The 19,928-nt window shown below is 35.4% G+C and overlaps 1 pseudogene; it reads left to right on the top strand.

Moving 5' to 3' along the window:
* Nucleotides 1-19,691, top strand: part of LOC113752057 — a 31,540-nt pseudogene extending 11,849 nt beyond the window's left edge.
* Nucleotides 19,692-19,928: the final 237 nt, after the last annotated feature.

The raw sequence follows: 19,928 nt of genomic DNA, 5'->3' as shown, positions 1-19,928 counted from the left end.
ACTATCAAGTTTCAAACAATCAACCTCTTCTTCTATTTATCCTATGATTATGCAAATACGAGTTAACTAACAAACAATAGGTAGTAATTTCACAGTATGTTCATGCAATATTACATATCAGTCTTGCTACTGTAACTGTTGACTAACTCCAAGTAACAGTTATTTAACATAGTGTCCAACCCCACTAGCTAAAAAAACTTGTAACTTTTTTCTCTGCAATGCGTCTACCAATCTGAGTGTCATGTTATTTTACTTCGCATAATAATTTTACTCCTCATCATTATTTATTCATGTGAAATGTCTCTTATACAACATGCTGTAAGAGGCATTTTTAAGGTAATTATCTTTGTAATACTTTTTTTTCGCTTTGTATGTTACCATGAATAGTATGTACAAACCACATATAAAGTATAATCTACATGCAGGCACTGTTAATCAATAAAATCTATAAGAAATTTATAGAAACAACCAGTACCCTTGTTATATTATTACCCAAGCAATTTTCCATCCCATTCACACGATTTTACAAACACTTGGCGCACTAAGTTTTCCTCACCTATCCTCCCCTATGTTGGCCACCAAAATATCTACCTTCTTCTACTCGAGACTAGTGAACAGTTTGTTCCACCAAAACCATTAAAGATCAATTAAGCTATTCATTCACAACATTGTCCAACAATGACAACTACTCACATCACTCCACGACCTTGTCAAATTTCGAAAGTTATGTGATACCATCGTTGTTTTGTTACCTGGGTATTTTCTGCTTTATCTCTTCTCCGGATATGAAACTCTGCTCTTCTATCGCTACTTCTTCCTTTTTCTTGCTGTAATATACCTCAGCGCAATTGTATTTCCCTTGCTTTCCCCTATCCCTAGTCTGCCTCTAATCACTTTCTTGTTCTGCCTCCAGCCACTTTCTTGTATTCTCTGTTTGCTTTCATTTTCTGATGTTATGGACAAATGGAAATTGGCAATTATTGTGGGGGGAAAGCAAATGACCTTTTTGTTTGACAATTCATTTGCGCGGGATTCTGTGGAACGGAGCTAATGCTTCATGATGAGGTCTGTCAGAAATGTCAATTTCTTTTTTTCATTACTAATTTATGTGACGTCGTTTTTCCACCTTCCCAAAATTGGTCGACGTGGTTATTTCTAATCCTTTCGCTTGGGATTGTGAGGGGATCGTTCAGGGACGGTCATCAGCCCCGTATTCTTAGTCATATGTTTTGGTTATCATGCCTCTGGTCATACTTGCTGCAGTTCCGTTGATTCATTGTTTTGATTTCATATAATTTAAGTGGATCCCGTTTTAATCAAACTTTAGTTGGCAGACATGGGGTTTATTTTAATTTCCCTATTTTTAAGGATTAAAATTGATAAGAAAGAATGCATAAATGCAATTCTGTGAAACTCTTAATCGGATAGCATAATGTTTTGTGGGATCCGCATGCTTTTAATGATGTAAGCTAATTTGTTTTCTGGTTTCGGGAAGTCATTCGTCCTTTTCCCTACTTTAAGGATTAAAATTGACAAGAAAATATTTTGAGTTTCAATGTTCTGTCCATAAAATTAATTTGATTAATACTTGAATTCTTTGACCTATTTTCTTGGGTAATAGAGCTAATGTGCCTATATTTATATTAAGAAAATTAGGGTTTCTTTAATTTAAATGAACCTTAATAAAGTTAATAAGACATTTAAGCCCTATAAAGTCCATATATTAGGCCTACTAAATATAAAATTTTGTAAAGCAATTATGGACTTCAAGAAAATTTGGGACTTAAATGATAAAATTGGTTCAATTATGGATATAGATTTTTAGTCCAATAAGTCTTGATCCAATTGACTGGTTTGATCATATTTGACCACGTTTTGACTAGAATTGACCAAAGTTGACTTTGATAAAAAAATTTTGTTTGAATTGTGTAATTTTAAATTTGAATATTGATATGATTATATATATTTTGGAATAAATTAATTGAAACAATATACCACCAATGTGACCTCTATTGTGAAAATTAATTTATTTTAGAATATAACTAGTTGGGTACTTGCAATTTTGTGAATATTGATCGGCCCAAAGGAAGGTCAATATCTAATAAAATTACATGTGCACTTGTGGTAATAAATACGTGATAATTATTTATTTTTTTTTTACATGCGAATTATAAATTGGCCCAAAGAAAAATTTATTGTTTGACATGTTATTATTGTCAGTATTTATTACTGCACCAAAATATCATTTAGAAGTTAATATTTTTATCCAAAGACAAAATATTAATGGAACATCGGTATCTTGAGATGGGGTTACCATTATTTGAATTTATTACTATTTGGTTTATGTGAGCATAGTTTTAATTATTTTATGTTTTCTGTTCAGTTGCAAATGATTTTCCAAATATTATTACCAACATCAATAACATTCCTATGTTGAATGGCACAAACTTCAAGTTCTGAAAAGAAAATCTCTTGATAGTACTTGGAATAATAGATCTTGATCTTGCGTTAAGGGATGATTCTGCCCCACCTCTTGCAGATCAGAGTACCTCTGATGAAAAAAGAAATAACGAAAGGTGGGAGAGATCGAATCGTTTGTGTCTGATGATCATTAAAAAGGCCGTTTCAGAAGCATTCAGAGGAACAATGTCAGAAACGACAGTAACCGCTAAAGAGTTCCTTCAGGATATTGAAAAAATGTTTGTTAAGAACGAAAAGGCTGAAATTAGTGCGCTCTTGACACGCCTAGATTCAATGAAATATAGTGGTAAAAATAATATCAGAGAGTACATTATGGAGATGTCTCATCTTGCTTCAAAATTGAATATAATTCAATTGAAACTCTCTGAAGAGTTACTAGTGCATTTGATTTTAATATCTCTTCCTACACAGTTTAATCAGTTTAAGGTGAGTTACAACTGTCAAAAGGAGATTTGATCTGTAAATGAACTCATCTCATATTGTGTAGGCGAAGAGGAAAGGTTGAAGCAAGATCAGACAAAAAGTGCTCATTAGGTGTCAACCACTAATAATAAAAGCAAGGGACTTAAGAGAAAGAAGGATAAAGAACCTACAGGTACAGCGCCACAAAAGAAATAACAAAAGAAATCAGTTGATTAGAGAAAGAATAGTTGTTTCTTCTGTGGAGTTGAAGGGCATAAAAAAAAGTATTGCATCAACTATCACGCTTGGCGTGCTAAGAAAGGTATGGTTCTTAATTTAGTTTGTTCTGAAATTAATTTAACTTCGGTACCTAGACACATATGGTGGTTAGATTCTGGTGCAACAACTCACATCAGTGTGTCTATGCAGGATTGCCTGAATTGCCGAAAGTCTAATGATAATGAAAGATATATCTACGTGGGCGATGGCAAAACAATTTAAGTTGAGACAATAGGAGTTTTTAGATTATTGTTAAAAATCGAATTTATTTGGATCTCAATGAGACATTTGTTGTACCGTCTTTTCGACGAAATTTGATTTCTATTTCTGCTTTGAACAAATTTGGTTATTTTTGTTTATTTAGAAATGGAAAGTTTAAATTGTTTCATGATTCAAAATTAGTTGGTTCTGGATCTTTAATGGATTACGATAATTTATATTTAATTGATACAATTGTCTTATTTAATGAATCTCTACATTTGAGTATCAAATGAGTAAAGAGAAAATTAATCATCAAGAATTCGGTTGCATTATGATATAAAAGATTGGGACATATCTCTAAATGAAGAATGGAAAGACTTGTGTCAAATGAAATTCTCGGCCCCTTGATTTTACAGATTTTAATGATTGTATTAACTGTATAAAGGGAAAACAAACCAATAAAAGGAGATTTGAAACCAATAGGTGCTTAAACGTCTTAGAACTTATACACATGGATATTTATGAACCATTTCCTACATCTGTTTGGAATGGTCAACAATATTTTATAACGTTCATAGACGATTTTTCAAGATATGGTTATATATATCTCATTTCAGAAAAATCACGGTCACTGGACGTGTTCAAAAATTTTAAGGCTGAAGTTGAGAATCAACTCAACAAAAGAATTAAAAGTGTCAGATCTGATCGTGGTGGTGAATACTATGGCAGATATGACGGTTCAGGTGAATAACGTCCAAGACCATTTGCTAAATATCTAGAGGAATGCAGTATCGTCCCACAGTACACTATGCCGAGATCACCCACTATGAATGGTGTAGCTGAAAGACGAAATAGAACGTTTAAAGATATTGTAAGGAGTATGATATGTCATTCTACCTTACCAGAATCACTCTGAGGAGAAGCACTTAAGACTGCAACATATATCCTTAACAGAATTTTAACTAAAGTAACTATCAAAACTCCTTATGAGTTTTGGACAGGGAAAAAATTCAGTTTAAAGGATTTGCATCTTTGGGGGTGTCCATCTGAAGTAAGGCCTTATAGGCCAAGTGAAAATAAATTGGATTAAAAAATAATTAGTTATTATTTTATTGGATACTCTGAAAGATCCAAGGGTTACAAGTTTTATGATCCCACTACTAAATCAATTTTTGAGATAGGAAATACCCAATTCTTTGAGAATGTCGAGTTTGGGGGAGAAAATACAGTAAGGAACATTGTCTTTAAAGAGAAATATATTAATATTCCCATAGGTGTCATTGATCTTGTTCAAGATCCTATTTCTGAACTTGATCATGACATGACAAATCAAGATAATGTCGAAGAACAAACTGTTATAGAAGAACAAACTCTCTCTCTTCAAGAACCAGTGTCATTAAGAAGATCCACAAGAGAAATGAGAAGTGCTGTGCCAGATGATTAATTATTTTTTCTCCAAGAACATGAGGATGACACTGAATTGATGGATGATGATCCAATCAACTTCTGTCTTGTCGCCAAGAAATTTACACAAAAAGAAGGTATCGACTACAAAGAAACATTTTCTTCGGTCTCTTCAAAGGACTCTTTTAGAATTATCATGGTATTAGTGGCGCATTTCAATCTTGAGTTACATCAGATGGATGTAAAGATAGCGTTTCTCAATGGTGACATTGATGAGACGATTTATATGGTGCAACCAGAAAACTTTATATCAGGAGATCCAAAAAATATGGTTTGCAAACTTAAAAAATCCATTTATGGATTCAAACAAGCGTCTCGACAATAGTATTTCAAATTTCATCAAGTGATCATCTCATTTGATTTTGAAATGAATTTAGTAGATGATTGTATATATCATAAGTTTTATGGGAGTAAGTATATTTTTTTGGTATTGTACGTTGATGACATTTTGCTTGCCAGCAACGATATGGGTCTATTGCGTGAAATCAAGAAATTTCTAACTAAGAATTTTGAGTTGAAAGATCTTGATAATGCATCTTTTGTGTTAGACATACAGATACACTAGGATCGCTTTCGTGGTATTTTAGAACTATCACAAAAGAGTTATATCGAAAAGATTTTTTAAAGGTATGGCATGCAAAATTGTAAACTAGATGACACCCTTGTGGCTAAAGGAGACAAATTTAGTCATAAGTAGTGTTCTAAGAATGCTTTGGAGAAAAAAGAGATGGTAAAAGATTCCTTATACATCAGCAATAGGGAGTTTGATGTATGCTCAAGTTTGTACGCGTCCGAATATTGCGTATATTACTGAAATGTTAGATAGATATTTAAGTAATTCTGAATTAGATTATTAGAAAGCAATCAAACGGGTCTTGCGGTATTTACAGAAAATAAAAGATTACATGCTCACGTATTGGAGGTCAGATAAGTTAGAGATCATTGACTATACTGATTCCGATTATGCTGGATGACAAGATACTATGAAATCAATGTTAGGCTATATCTACTTATTGGTTGGATGTGTCATATCCTAGAAGAGTACTAAACAGTCCCTCATAGCATTTTCTACTATAGCTGCAGAGTTTATAACTTGTTATGAGGCATCCAATCATGGAATTTGGCTGCGAAACTTCGTCACAGGATTACGTGTAGTGAAAAGTATTGAAAGATCACTAAAATTATTTTGTGACAATAAGTCAGCAGTCCTATATTCCAATAATAACAGGAGCTCGACGAAATCTAAACATATAGATATCAAGTTCTTGGCTATTAAAGAAAGAGTACAGAGTGGACAGTTATCGATAGAGCATATCGGGACAAACTCCATGATTGCGGATCCGCTTACTAAGGGATTGCCTCCAAAATGTTTCATGAACATACTGCTTGTATGGGTGTTATGTTATTAAATGATGTACAGTTTTAGTGGGAATTTATTATTTTAAATGCTCTTATGATACTTTCGGTTATTAATGATTTAAAGATATCTTACGCATAAATAAAGTTTAGATTTATTTACACTCTTACTTTAGTATGGTTTGATCTCGTAAAAATTTAAGGTGGACCAATTGAAAATAGGCATGTTACGATCATATTACATGAAATTTTCATGCTACACATGTACATCATGATTCATGTCATTTAATTGTATTGATATATGTGACTATTGATGGGTCGAGTTATGAAATTGTAACAAAGGCCGCTTTGATCCTATGTTGGTGTGATTGTTAGACCGAATTGGCTACAGATACATTTTAGTAATGACAGTAAAATTGAGCTCATACGGTTTATTGCAAAACATAATTATAAAGTTACACATGTAGTACAAGTGGAAGATTATTGGATCCTTAATCCAATATTGGACTTACATGTGAATAATTATGTGATGTAAACTGTCAAATAAAGTTAAGTCCAATTAAAGTGATCAAATATGGTTTGGACTTAATATATCTAATAGAATGTGGACCTTTAATATGTAGAGACTGAATGGTATTTTCTATTTCTATGATGAGCTGAAATAGGAATCCAAAAGTTAATAGGAATGTTATCTATAAATAGGGTTATGGTCCCCAAGTCACACGTATTATTCTTATTATCGTATTTTGTAATGCCGACAAAATAGCTCTTTCCTGATATTCCATCGTCAGGAAAGATACTAGAGAGAAACTAAAGGACTCTCTCAAAGACTGGCGAATATGTGTTGACCTGAAAGGCCACCCCAAAATCTCTAGAGATTCAAGTATCAAGTTTGTCAACATGGATCAAGGCACGCTTCCGCAATTTTTCCTGTTAATTTATTTCTTAATAATCGCCATATAGATTTTGGGTTTAATAGGTGATGGTTTTCACCAAAGGTTAAATTTAGACAATCACCCTAACACATACTACTGCAGATAGATTAAAGACTGCTCATATTTTTCTTCTTGGCTATCTTTTTAGTTTTTTAGCTTCTTAGACTTGCAAGTGTTATTATGTTTATGTTCCAGGGTGGAATCCTACTTGGACCCTCTGCTCTTGGCCGGAATGAAGATTTCATGCAGTGGATTTTTCCAGCATGGAGCACTCCAATCCTTGAATCCGTAGCTAGCATGGGGCTTTTGTTCTTTTTGTTCCTTGTAGGGCTTGAGCTCAACTTGAGCTCGATTCGCAGGCGCGGGAAGAGAGCATTTGGCATAGCAGCAGTAGGCATGTCCTTGCCCTTTCTTCTTGGTGCCGGACTCACCTTTCTAACGAGAAAAGTAGTCAATGGAGATAATCATCACAAATACGGCCAACTCCTCATGTTCATGGGAGTCTCCTTGTCAATCACTGCCTTCCCAGTTCTGGCTCGCATTCTAGCAGAGCTCAGGCTTCTCACCACGGATATTGGCCAAACTGCAATGATTGCAGCGGCATTCAACGACGTCTCTGCCTGGATCTTGCTTGCTTTGGCGGTGGCTCTCGCAGGAGGTGGCATAGGGGCTCACAGTGTGACGCCTTGAAAATTTGCTTATATTTTCTTATGATTCCCTCTTATTTTGAATAAACTATGTTATAATTCCTTTACTACTAATTTACTCCCTCATTAGTTATAATAAATAATAGAATCGAAAGTTTTACTTTTACTTTTATAGTTAGAGCAAACTAGGGTTTTCGTATATCTTGGTAGTGTGATTATTTGGTGAGGTGTGTGTACTAAATTTGGTGGATAAGAGTGAGTATTAGGTAAGAGGAAGTGTGTGATTAGAGGTGCTACTAATAAGTTAGTGAATTATAAGTTAAAACACAAGTACGGGAGAATTAAGGAAAATAGGCTTGAACCGACGTGCACCGTTTGCTACCGATCGAATACACCACTTGACCACTACTTTATTGCCCTAATCCTCTTGATTTTATTTCAGCTAATCAGCCCCTAATTAACCCCTAAAGCAGCCAAAAATCTTGACCAAAGAAAAGGGAAAAAGAAAGCAAATCTTGAGCGACAAGTGGCGACCATCCAAGAGAGTTTGACCAAGATATTTTCCTTCCTTCTTATTTTCCATTTTGGCTCACTTTCTTCCTCATTTCTTCATGTTGACTGAGAATAAAGAGAGGGAAAAGAGAGAAAAAAACTTGCCATTTCAACCTTGATTCTTCCTTGTTTGAGTTGAAATCACAAAAACCAAACCGATTAAACTTGCATCTTGGTGCTTAGGAAGCTAGGAGTGGTGAAAGTTTTGGAAGAAATAACTTGGTTCCTCACTTTCAAGAAGGTTATAGAAGGTATAAGTTCATCCACTTCCTTTCTCTTTCTTAATTTTGCTAAATATGCTATAGAAACTTTGAATCTTGGAATATTATGAATGATTTTCTAGTTTTGGGTTGTTTAGTGAAAATTTCAGCTAGGGTTTTATATTTTTCAGATTTGATTATATTGTTTAACTAGCAAATGTTGGTATTGAGATTGGATATGAAATTTGTGAGGTGATTAATAGCATGATTGTGACTTTTTAGCATTAAACTATGTATTTTCAGCTTTGATAGTGGTTGATTATTTGCTAGAAATGACTCATATTTGGATGGTTTGTAGCCTAGATGAAGAGCTATCTTGATATGTTTATTGGTGGTGTTTGAATTGGGATGATTTGAGGAAAAACATGAAACCTTAAATGGCTGGAAAATTGGACAAATACAAAGGGTATGCTGCCAAAATTTTCATTTGAGGGATAAGTGAGTGAACTTGGAACTTGAGCAGTGATTCATGGTCGAATTGAACTTTGATTGTTTAGAGTATTCAAGTTTCTTTTAGTAGAGGTATATAAGCTGAATTTTTGCCAAAACTCGTACCTTTTAAAAGAGCGAAAGTAGCAACCACTTTAAATACAATTTTTTAGTTTTAACGCCAAGTTGTGAACTTATAAGTGTTAATCACTTCTTTATCGAAACCAAAAGAGCGAGCATGAATTTTTTAGAGTTTGATAAGTAAAATGAGTACTACTTAAACGAGTTTTATTTACTTGATTTTCTTTAAACGAAACCCCTATATTTTGAACCCTAATTGATTTTAAATCGTTAAATGATATTTTATCACAGATTTGGACTACAGGTAGGGAGTTGCAGTTGAACGTGGTTTTGAAAAGCAATAAGTCATTGGTGAGTATTTTCCAATGCATGATTGAACTTAATTCTTGAATGAAATTATTTTTGCTAATGCGATTGAATAATACTTGACTTGTTTGGATGAGGCGAGGGTGTACTTTATCGCACTCGTCCTCCCCTTCTTGAATGAACTCGTACTTGCTTGAACTTGATTGACCTGTACTTGTGTTGGTGCTTGTACTTGACTTGTAAGTGCTGAGCGGTAGCATGTACCACACTCAATCCGAGTGGGAGGTGTCTCTCATCCTGTCTCACTACTTTTATCCTCACCCTATTGGTTAGTCAGTCGAATCGAGCCAGTAAGGGTTTGGTCGAGGAGACTGGCGTACCATAGGTATTGTTTACTGTTTATTGTTTATTGTATAATCCTTTGGATATGGTCCACTAGATTCAGTATACTCGAGTATTACCATCACTCTTACTTTGGAGTTCGGGCCCGGTAAGGGGGTTGATTGGTGGATGGAAATTGGTGTAAAGTGGAGATCTACGGCCATGGTTTTGCTTCTTTAAACGTTGACGGAGTGTCAACGGGTTCAGATCAAGTAATGCAATGGGAATTTGGCTCTTGAGAGCTATCTGTATCCTTATACTTGGAAGTGATTGTTACTTGTAATGTTATTGTTTCTTTTATGAACTTTTACGCTTGCTCATTTTAAAATTTCAAGTTTTACATAATGACTAACTTGCTACTTGGGTCTGCATGAAGTTTTGGAACCTCACTGAGTTTTGGCTCACTCTATTAGTTTTTGTTTTCTTTACAGGGGATATGAGCATAGGCGTGGAGCTGGAAAGGCTAGTTTTGTCTAGACTTTTTTGTAATTCTTCTAATGCTAGTGCTCGATTAGGGTTAGAAGTGCAACTAGAACTTGAATCTCTTGTTATATTCGGATGTGTATGAATGTTTGAGATAGAAATGAATGTAAATGTACTTTCAAAGCTTGGGAACTGTAGTTTTCTTTACTTTTGAAGTTGCAACTTATTTTCTTGACGTGAGTGAGTGAGTCCTGGCGAGAGTTGGGCAGACGGTCCACTAAACCTTGGGATACGCCCTAGGAGGAGGTGAGGTCGTCACACACAGAAATCCCTTAATCTCACTATGGGTACTTCTCTCTGGGGTGGCTTTCGTTGCTTTCATGCTCATCTTTGTCCGAAGAATCATGCATTGGGTGGCCCGGCAGAACTCATCAGACCTGGGCAGCAGCGTACATGAAGCCTATATATGGTTAACACTAGCAGCAGTTATGGTGTCTGGATTTATGACTGATCTCATAGGTATTCATGCAATATTTGGTGCATTTATCTTTGGATTGACCATTCCCAGTGATGGAGAATTTGCTGGAAGTTTGGTGCAACGAATCGAGGACTTTGTTTCGGGGCTTGTGCTGCCACTTTACTTTGTATCTAGCGGATTAAAAACTGATATTACCAAAATACGGGTTTGGAGGCCTGGGGGCTATTGGCGCTCATTATCTTTACAGCTTGTGCTGGGAAAATATTGGCAACCTTTTTTGCGGCTGTTCTGTGCATGATTCCTGTGAGGCAGTCTCTAGCCCTTGGAGTATTGATGAACACCAAAGGTCTGGTTGAATTGATTGTTCTAAACGTCGGCAAGGAGAAAAAGGTGAGATTTAATCAAATTGGTAGGCTTAGTGGATTAACATTAGCGGACATTAATCATTGCTTGTTCCCCGGTAAGGTTAAAGGACCTTAATTTGGACTTGTTTTGCAGCATGTGAATGATCTAACAATTTGCCAGACATCTATTTTTTTTTCCCTTTTGTTTCATAAAAAGACCGAAAACCTTACAAGGAAGGGAAAAGAGAACTATTTGGAATTGAATGAAAGATTTTGTAATAAACTTAACGAATGTTCCTATCATTTGAGTTGGCTATTTATCACATTAGCCACTATTATGCCTAGTAGTAAGTGTAGTGACTTATTGATGAACCAAGACAAGCAGGTATATTTGAAGAATAAGTAAATGATTTGATTCTTTAGCTGTAGTGGCTGTGAATGAGACAAGTCCCTGGGTTGAGATAGTGCAGAAGTGCTCTCCATTTAATTTGTGAACTTAGTTATAAAATTATAAAGTGGTCGGGCTGGGTTTATTATTTGTTTTTTGATGGAAATGACTCGTTCTTCTTTAGGTTATAGGTCAGGGTTTTAGGTGCTCCAATATGTCGTAAAAAAATCTCAAGGGTGCACTAGTGCATCATTTGATTTACAGCACGCCAAGTGATAGATAGGTCACGCTTTCTAACCCTTAGATAGTAATTTTCTAATTCATTTGGTTTTTAAACAAACTGGCAACACCTTCAATGTTCCACTTAAAGGGATAGGGAGAACTCAACTAAGTAATATGTAAAAGGTTAGAAAAATTAAAAGAGAGAGAGAGAGAAAGCTCAGATTTGAATTCTAAACCTGCAGTTGATTAAGAAGTGCTCAATATATTATAGTTAATAATAGAAGTTAAATACAATCCCAATTAATTACCCATGCACAAAGGAACTTTTGATGGGATGGATTTAAGTGATTTGAGTTTGAGTTTTGAATGTGATTAATTTCGAAAATACGCATTAAAGCGTGAAATACTTGGGCATTATTTGGCATCTTATTGGGACTCATAATAATGATGAACGATATTTTCATTGTTTTGGTTGCATTTTTGGGCCCCTAGGTCCACCATCACCCATCTTAAGGAGAAATGTGGAGTCATCTTTAATCATCGCCCCCACTAGAAATGAAAACGAAAAAAAAATTCATGTCTTCCTGAAGCCCCTTTAAAGAACTCTCAGTAATCTTTGTCACAATGATGGAATTCCACATATTAAAGAACAAAATCTGTCTTTGTTGGTTTTCTAATATAGTTTGCACTCTAATTACTTAATCTAGAATTAGACGTTTCATAGTTTCATAATATTTACACGTTGCAACAGAAAAATTATAGTAATAGAACTATAGCCTAGTAGTACGGCTTTTTATTAGTTTAATTCTTCTCTTTTTTATAGTTCTGCATGGTTATTCTTACATTAGCTTATCAAATGAACATCTATTTTTACGTTTTGGGTCTAATGAGGTGAGGAAAGGATTGAATGAAATTTAATAAAAAGTTTACTTTGAAAAATTATTGCATCATGAATAAAGAGAAGTATGGAGTTTTTACAAAGTATAAAACATAGATTAAATAAAAAACAAAGGCAGAAAAGGAAAAAGAAAAAGTAAATTTGGAGCAATATGAATTTACGAGAAAAGGGGCTTATTAAAAAATGTAAATTTAGATTTATTAGAAATGTGGATGGTATCAAAATTGGACTAAACCATATTAATCGGCTCATATTAGTTTCGTAACTAATGAGAACTATTTGGTCACACATCTATATCTTTTAATCTTATTTAAATTCCACTTGTCTCCACCATTTGCTGTCTATTCTTGTGGTAATCAAGTTGCCTTTGACTAGTTAACTTCTAAATAAAATATGAATTAATCTTATATATACTGTTAGTGTATCTATTATCACCATTAGATATATGACACATATGCAAAATTTAAATTTAAAATTCAAAATTTACTCATGTGTCATCTATCTAACCGTAATAATATATACATTGACAGTATATATAAAATTTACTCATAATATATTACTGAGTGGGAAGGTTTCCGTGGAAGCAAATTAATTTGAATAGGGGAACATTTGTGGGAGGCCACCAAATTCAGGCCTTTTGATATTTTTGAGATCCACTTGAGGGTTGTAGTACTTTTGGTTAAAAATCACTTCTGGGTGATAAAAATACTTTTGAGGTATTTGATGAATATCATTCCATAAAATTAGGAGTGGAGCTTTTGATATTATAAGCACTTTTGGCAAAAGATCAAATTTGGTGCTTTTAGCATATCTTTTGTATTTTAAAAATAGAACATTAATTTAATCAATTTATCCTATATACGAAGTAAATTAAGAGACAAATACATTTAAAATTTTTCAAATTACACACTTTTCAATACAATAAGTACTTGTTGAATTATGTATCCAAATAATATATTTAAAAGTATTTAAGCACTTAACAAGTCATATTAAAAGTTCTATTAGGTGAAGTATCTAAAAATAGTAGCCACAATTGTTCTACTTTTGTGTCTCTAGAACCGTGAAATACGAAAGGAGCTTTTCATTAAATATATTCTTGGACCCTACTTTAGTGCAACTTTTTTTTTTTTTACACACAAAGAAACACCATTTTGAAGTACAGGATTGAACTATAAAGACAACAAATGAACCAGAAATGTTTGGTGCTTAGTTGAAAAGCAAAATAGCTCCAATTCTCCATTATCCTCAGCCCTTCATACGCTTAATTTTCCGAATTGAAGGCATCCCTAATCTATCGAGGCGAATTGCTCCACGAGCCATAGTTGGGAACATGTGGAAGGAGTCGTATAACTTGAGTTGATGCTCTGGATGAGAGACGCCCACATTGGACAATGCATCAGCGACTGTGTTAGCTTCCCTATAACAATGTGAAAAACGATCAGGATCTTCCACGAACTGCCAAATATGCCTAATCTCTCGTCGAATCTTCCAAGGGCAGTGAATACGTTTCTGAAGAATTCCAATTAATACCAAAGAATCCGATTGAATATAGAGATTCTCAAAACCCCAATGTATGCATGTTTGAATGCCAATAAGAAGAGCCCGGGCCTCTGCACTTAGACATGTAGTTTCTCCAAGATATGCCGAAAAACCAATCAAAGGAATGCCATGTGAATCCCGAAGAACCCCACCTCCTCCACCCAATCCTGGATACCCTTAGAACAGCCATCGGTATTTAGTGTAAACCGACCGGTTTCCTTTGGTTCCCAACAAACAAGTTTGTACGTGACATAAGTGTGAGTTGAATACTGCCAATCATACAAATGATAGAATGAATGAGCCTTGAAAACTTGTCTGAAATAAATTTCCACAATGGTATGGATTTCCAAGGAAATGACAACACAAATGGCGGGCGATCTCATATGGACATCCTCAAAAAATGCTTTATTTCTTGCTTTCCAAATTTGCCAACATACTATACTGGGAAGAATGCGTCCAATGAATCGCTGTATCTCTGAATCATATGAGTGCAACCACCAACTCACTATACGGGAGCGTAAAGAAGAGCCTGGAAAAGTCAATCCACATGAAGCTCCAAAGTAATTCCAAACTGTTGAAGCTATATGTCCTTTGGAAAATAAATGTTCAATTGACTCCTCAGATGCGGTATCGCAGCAGAAACACTTTGATGGTAAATGTAAACCAAGTTTACATAACCTATCCGGTAAAGGCAGCCTTTCCAGCAACAATCTTAACATGAAGAATGAAATTTTGAGTGGGATATGAGGATGCCAAATGCTATCAAAAACCATAGACTTGTTTCGTGCTTGCCTAATATCCCGGAATGCCGAAGCTAGAGAGAAGTTTCCAGATGTTGTGGACATCCAAATGACTTCAGCTTCACCCCAGTCTTCCGGGACTGGATGCTCTAAAATAGAGGGAACCAGATCCGTCGGCAATGTCTGATATAATCTAATCACATCCCAGTGTCCATTGATGATAAAATCACCAAACGACAAATTAGAGACAACCGTCGTATGGAGAAATAAGGCACCCCCTCCCAACCAATTGTCGTACCAAAAATGACAAGCTCCGTTTTTGATATCCCATAGCATAGATAGCTCCACTTGTCGACTTACATTGACCATCCTTCTCCAGATTGCGGAGTCCATTGACCTGATTTCTACCTGACAAGGATGTAGTAGTCTACAATACTTAGCTTTCATGAACGAAGCCCACAACGAGTATCCCTTTCTGAAGTTCCACCAAAGCTTGAATGAGAATGCTGTGTAGATGTCCTGTAACCTCCGGAAACCAACTCCTCCCTCATCAACCGGATAGCACATCTGAGACCACCGTATCCAGTGAAATTTAGACTCGTCAGAGGATGACCCCCATAGGAAGGTCGAGAAGGCTTTTTCTATAGTTCTAAATACCTTACCCGGGATAACCGCTGCTGACAACAGATGTACTGGCATCGTTGCCAACACATGTTTGATTAGAACTATTTTGCCTCCAAGAGAAAGCATCCTTGATTTCCATGACCTTATTCTCCCTAGGATAGATTGGCAAACTTCCCCAAAATATGATGATTTACATCTGCCAAAGTAGAGGGGGAATCCCAAATAACGTATCGGAAATGGTTGATAATTAAATTTGGTGATACGTTCAATCACCCTTCTTCTTGCCGGTGATATCGAGGGATGTACTAAGTAACAACTTTTCTGCACATTTATCAATTGCCCAGAACACCTTTGATACGCATCTAGCACCTGCATGATAAGCTTTAGAGAATAAGAGGATCCATTTGAAAAAATTAGAATATCATCCGCAAAAGCCAAATGAGTTATAGTAGGACATGCCAAGGGGACTTTGAAACCCACAAACGCCGATTGCATAGCAAGATTATTCAATCCTCTAGATAACACCTCAGCTCCTATAATGAATAAAGTAGGCGATAATGGATCACCCTGACGTAGGCCTCGTGTAGATTTAAAGAAACCATGTGATGCCCCATTTATAATGATAGAAAACCAGACATTGGAGATCAATCGCCAAACCAAATCAATGAATCTTTCTCCAAAGCCAAATCTCCTAAGAACACCAATGATATGATCCCATGCCACTCGGTCATATGCCTTAGACATGTCCAGCTTCATTACCACATTACCACCTCTAGTTTTTTTCCCAATACCCGACACTACCTCCTGTGCTAGCAGAAAATTTTCTGTTATATTACGGCCCTTCATAAAGCCTGTCTGCTGGGGCGAAATAATTTTGGGCAATAGAGAAGCCACTCTATCAGCTAAGATCCTGGATAGCAACTTGTTGAAGAAGTTACACAGACTGATTGGCCTATAATGAGAAAACTCCTGAGGATTTGGTTTTTTTGGAATTAATACAATTGAGGTAGAGGTGATAAATCGAGGTAACTCTGCTCCACAGAAAAAACTGAGAATTGCCTTGTAAACATCTTGGGCAATAATTTCCCAGGCGAATGTAAAAAATTTGCCTGTGAAGCCATCGGGGCCAGCAGCACTATCTCCATCCATTGACTTTAGGACTCGATGAATCTCTTCAATGGAAGGCATTTCTTCCAATTTTCTATTTTCCTCTTCCGATATCATGTGCGGAATCATATGTCGCATATCAGAATATGACTCAAGATATCCAGTGAAGAGATCAGAGAAATATGATATGGCCTCAGTTGCTATGTCAGCATTGGTGTCCACCCAAACTCCGTTTGACTTTTTGATTCGGTGTATCGTTCCTTTAATTCGTCTCTGTCTTACAACCGCATGGAAATATTTTGAATTGCGATCTCCCTCTTTAAGCCATTTTGCCCTGGGAAAGTTTTAAGCCATAGTGCAACTAAATTGTGTTGGGAAAGTTTTATTACTTTAGAACAAAAATTTACCACATTGCAGTCTCCCTACGCATCAAGTTTTTATTTTTATTTATTTTCTTTCTTTTTTGTTTCTGGATGCACCTATTACCTTCTTGCTGTGGACTGTCATTAGAATATTTAAAAAGGAAAAAATTTATTCTGACATTCCACAGCAAGAAATTTTTTCCTTTTTAAATATTAGAAATTATGTCCATTATTTTAAAAGGAAAAAAGTTTCAATTAAAAAAAATCACTATTTCAATTAGAAAAATATCTTTTAGAATTTTCAATTTGTGTCATATTTCAATTTGTTCTTTCTAAATTTCTTTTGGAAAAATATTAGAAATTTTTTAAAAGGAAAAAATTTCAATTAAGAAAAATTGAAAGAATAATTATTAGAATGGTCATGTTTTGTGAATTTCAATTTTTTCCTTTTCACATTATTTTGCTTCAATTTTTTTTTAGAATAGAGAGTGTGAGTAATATCAGGTTAGTATAAGAGGACAAAAAGTAGGAGGGAGCATATTTAAGTTAAAATATTTTAAATTAATGGCTTCTAGTTCCTTTTTTTTCCTAAAGAGTTGTTAGAATAACAAGAGAAATTTAAAATGAGGTTGGCATAGGAGAACTAAAAGTGGGGAGAGAGACATGTTTAAGTGCAAAAGCAGTTGTTAGAATAACCACATATGTTTTGGAATTTGCTATTTTCACTTCCAAACTTATTTTGCCTAAATAAATGTAAAACTAAAGAGGATAATTTACTATAAAGCAGGCATGGGAGGGCTAAAAATTTAGAGACGAGTTTAAGTGCAAGATAATTGTAAAAAAAAAAGAAGAAGCCATTGTTGTTATCAATTACAATTTTTTTTCTTGCAGATTTTTTTCCTAAATAATTATTAGCATAACAAAAATAATTTAATATATGGCTGCCAATTCAAAGTAGAGAAGGTAATCTTGTCAATTCATACGTTCCGATGATAATTAGTGGTGCCATCTCAATGAAAAGTGAGATAAATGATATTTCTTGCAACTTTTGAGCGCTATGTAATATTTCTGAAATTGTCTCATGATATTATGTTGGCATAAACCAAATTCATCCTTTTGGTTTGCTCTTGCTTTTTGGTTAGACTCTTTCTACATGCTGTGATTTTGAAAATTATCCATAGAAAAACTTTTTTACCTGTTACCTTTTAAGATTAATTTTCTATGCACTTACAATTGATGCATTATAATCTTTAGATGCATGAACAATTAATTTGAATTTGAAATTGAAATCTATATTTTGTATATACATATATCCGTAGTGTGTACACTATCAGTATATATAACATTAATTCTACTTTTTAACGCTTGAGATTTTTAAAAAATTGAGTTAATTTTTTCCTTGTCGTCCTCAAATAGGGCCTGAATGATGAGATGTTTGCTATCTTAGTGTTGATGGCACTCTTTACCACCTTCATGACCTCTCCAATTGTAATGGTCATCTATAGACTAGCACGAGAACTCTCACCTCCTGCTCGGCTTGAAACATCATCGACATCAAAGCTGGAAGAAGAGCTCCGAATCCTAATGTGTATTCGTGGGCTAGGAGATTCACTATCACTCATAACTCTTGCTGAATTATGCCGATCCACCAAGCAACCTGTATTGAAGCTCTATGTGATGCAACTGCTTGAACTCACTGATCGCTCCTCCTTGATACGGATGGTACAACGGGTTCGGAGAAATGGCTTATCCTGCTTTAGATGCTCCCGCCAAGGAGGCTAATTGAGCAACCAAATTGTAGTTGCATTCAAGGTTTACAGTCAACTCAGCAAAGTCACAATTCGGCCAACAACATCGATCTCTTCTCTATCTACGATGCATGAGGACATTTGCCACGTAGCTGAAAAGAAGAGGGCAGCCATGGTCCTCCTGCCCTTCCATAAGGCTTGGAGGCGAGAGGGAAATGAAGAAATACTAATGAATTTGGGCACTGGATGGAGAGGAGTCAACTAGATGGTGCTAACTAATGCACCATGCTCAGTGGCACTGCTAGTAGATGGTGGTTTTGGAGTTGCACTCGAACACAGTTTAATAAATGATAATGCTCTCATAAAGAAAGTATGCATTCTCTTCCTAGGTGGTCCAGATAGTCGGAAAGCTTTGGAGTTAGGTTGTTGGATGGCAGGACATCCAATAATGAGGTTTACTGTTGTTAGGTTAACCATGTTTAAAGATCTAGAAGATATGATAGAAACTCGGCCATCTTCATCTTAAGCATTTAACAGTGAGGATCATCAAATATCTATCACACCGAATGAATATTCAAGGGAACAGGTAAAATGCTAGTACTTATTACTGCGTTCAACTGGAGTTTCATAGTTTTCTGAATCTCGTGCTGACCTTTAACAGGAGTTGGATGACTAAATATTCATAGACTTCCGGAGGAAATGGACTAGGGAGATAGAATTTGTAGAGAAGGAGACACAGAATCTTATCAATGAGGTAAAGCAATAGGACAAGGAGGAGAATTTGAACTAGTAATTGTGGGCAAAAGGAGATTTCCACCAACAGTGCTTGCAGAGCTGGAAGACAGCCGACCTAAATTTGATGAGTTGGGACATGTTGGAGGCCTGATATATTCTTTGGGAGAAGCCGTAAAATGTTCTCTGCTTGTTATCCAACAAAATGATTCTGTTAAAGATAACAAGATACTAAAATCAGAGATGGCTTTTGTGGTTTGTAAAATGGTTTACTTGGGAGTTTTGAGCTTGTATATTCGAAGTACTTCTTAATTAAATCGATGGTTAATTGTGATCCTTTATTAAGCTTGAATGAGTGAGTGAGTCCTGACGAGAGTTGGGCAGGCATTCCGCTGATACCCTAGGATTCGCTCTGAGGAGAGGTGGGAGCGTCACAGTTGGTATCAGAGCGCTAGGTTCGAAATACTTGGAATAATGTTAGAGAGTTCTTAGTCGTGAACTTTTGGCCATAGAAATCCATAATAGACTTTAAGTTAAATTTTTAGTTGG

The sequence above is a fragment of the Coffea eugenioides genome, chromosome 11 (genome assembly GCF_003713205.1).
Source record: "Coffea eugenioides isolate CCC68of chromosome 11, Ceug_1.0, whole genome shotgun sequence".
NCBI lineage: Eukaryota > Viridiplantae > Streptophyta > Magnoliopsida > Gentianales > Rubiaceae > Coffea > Coffea eugenioides.
The sequence above is the reverse complement of the archived record's forward strand: the minus strand, read 5'-3'. Positions and strand labels throughout refer to the sequence as shown.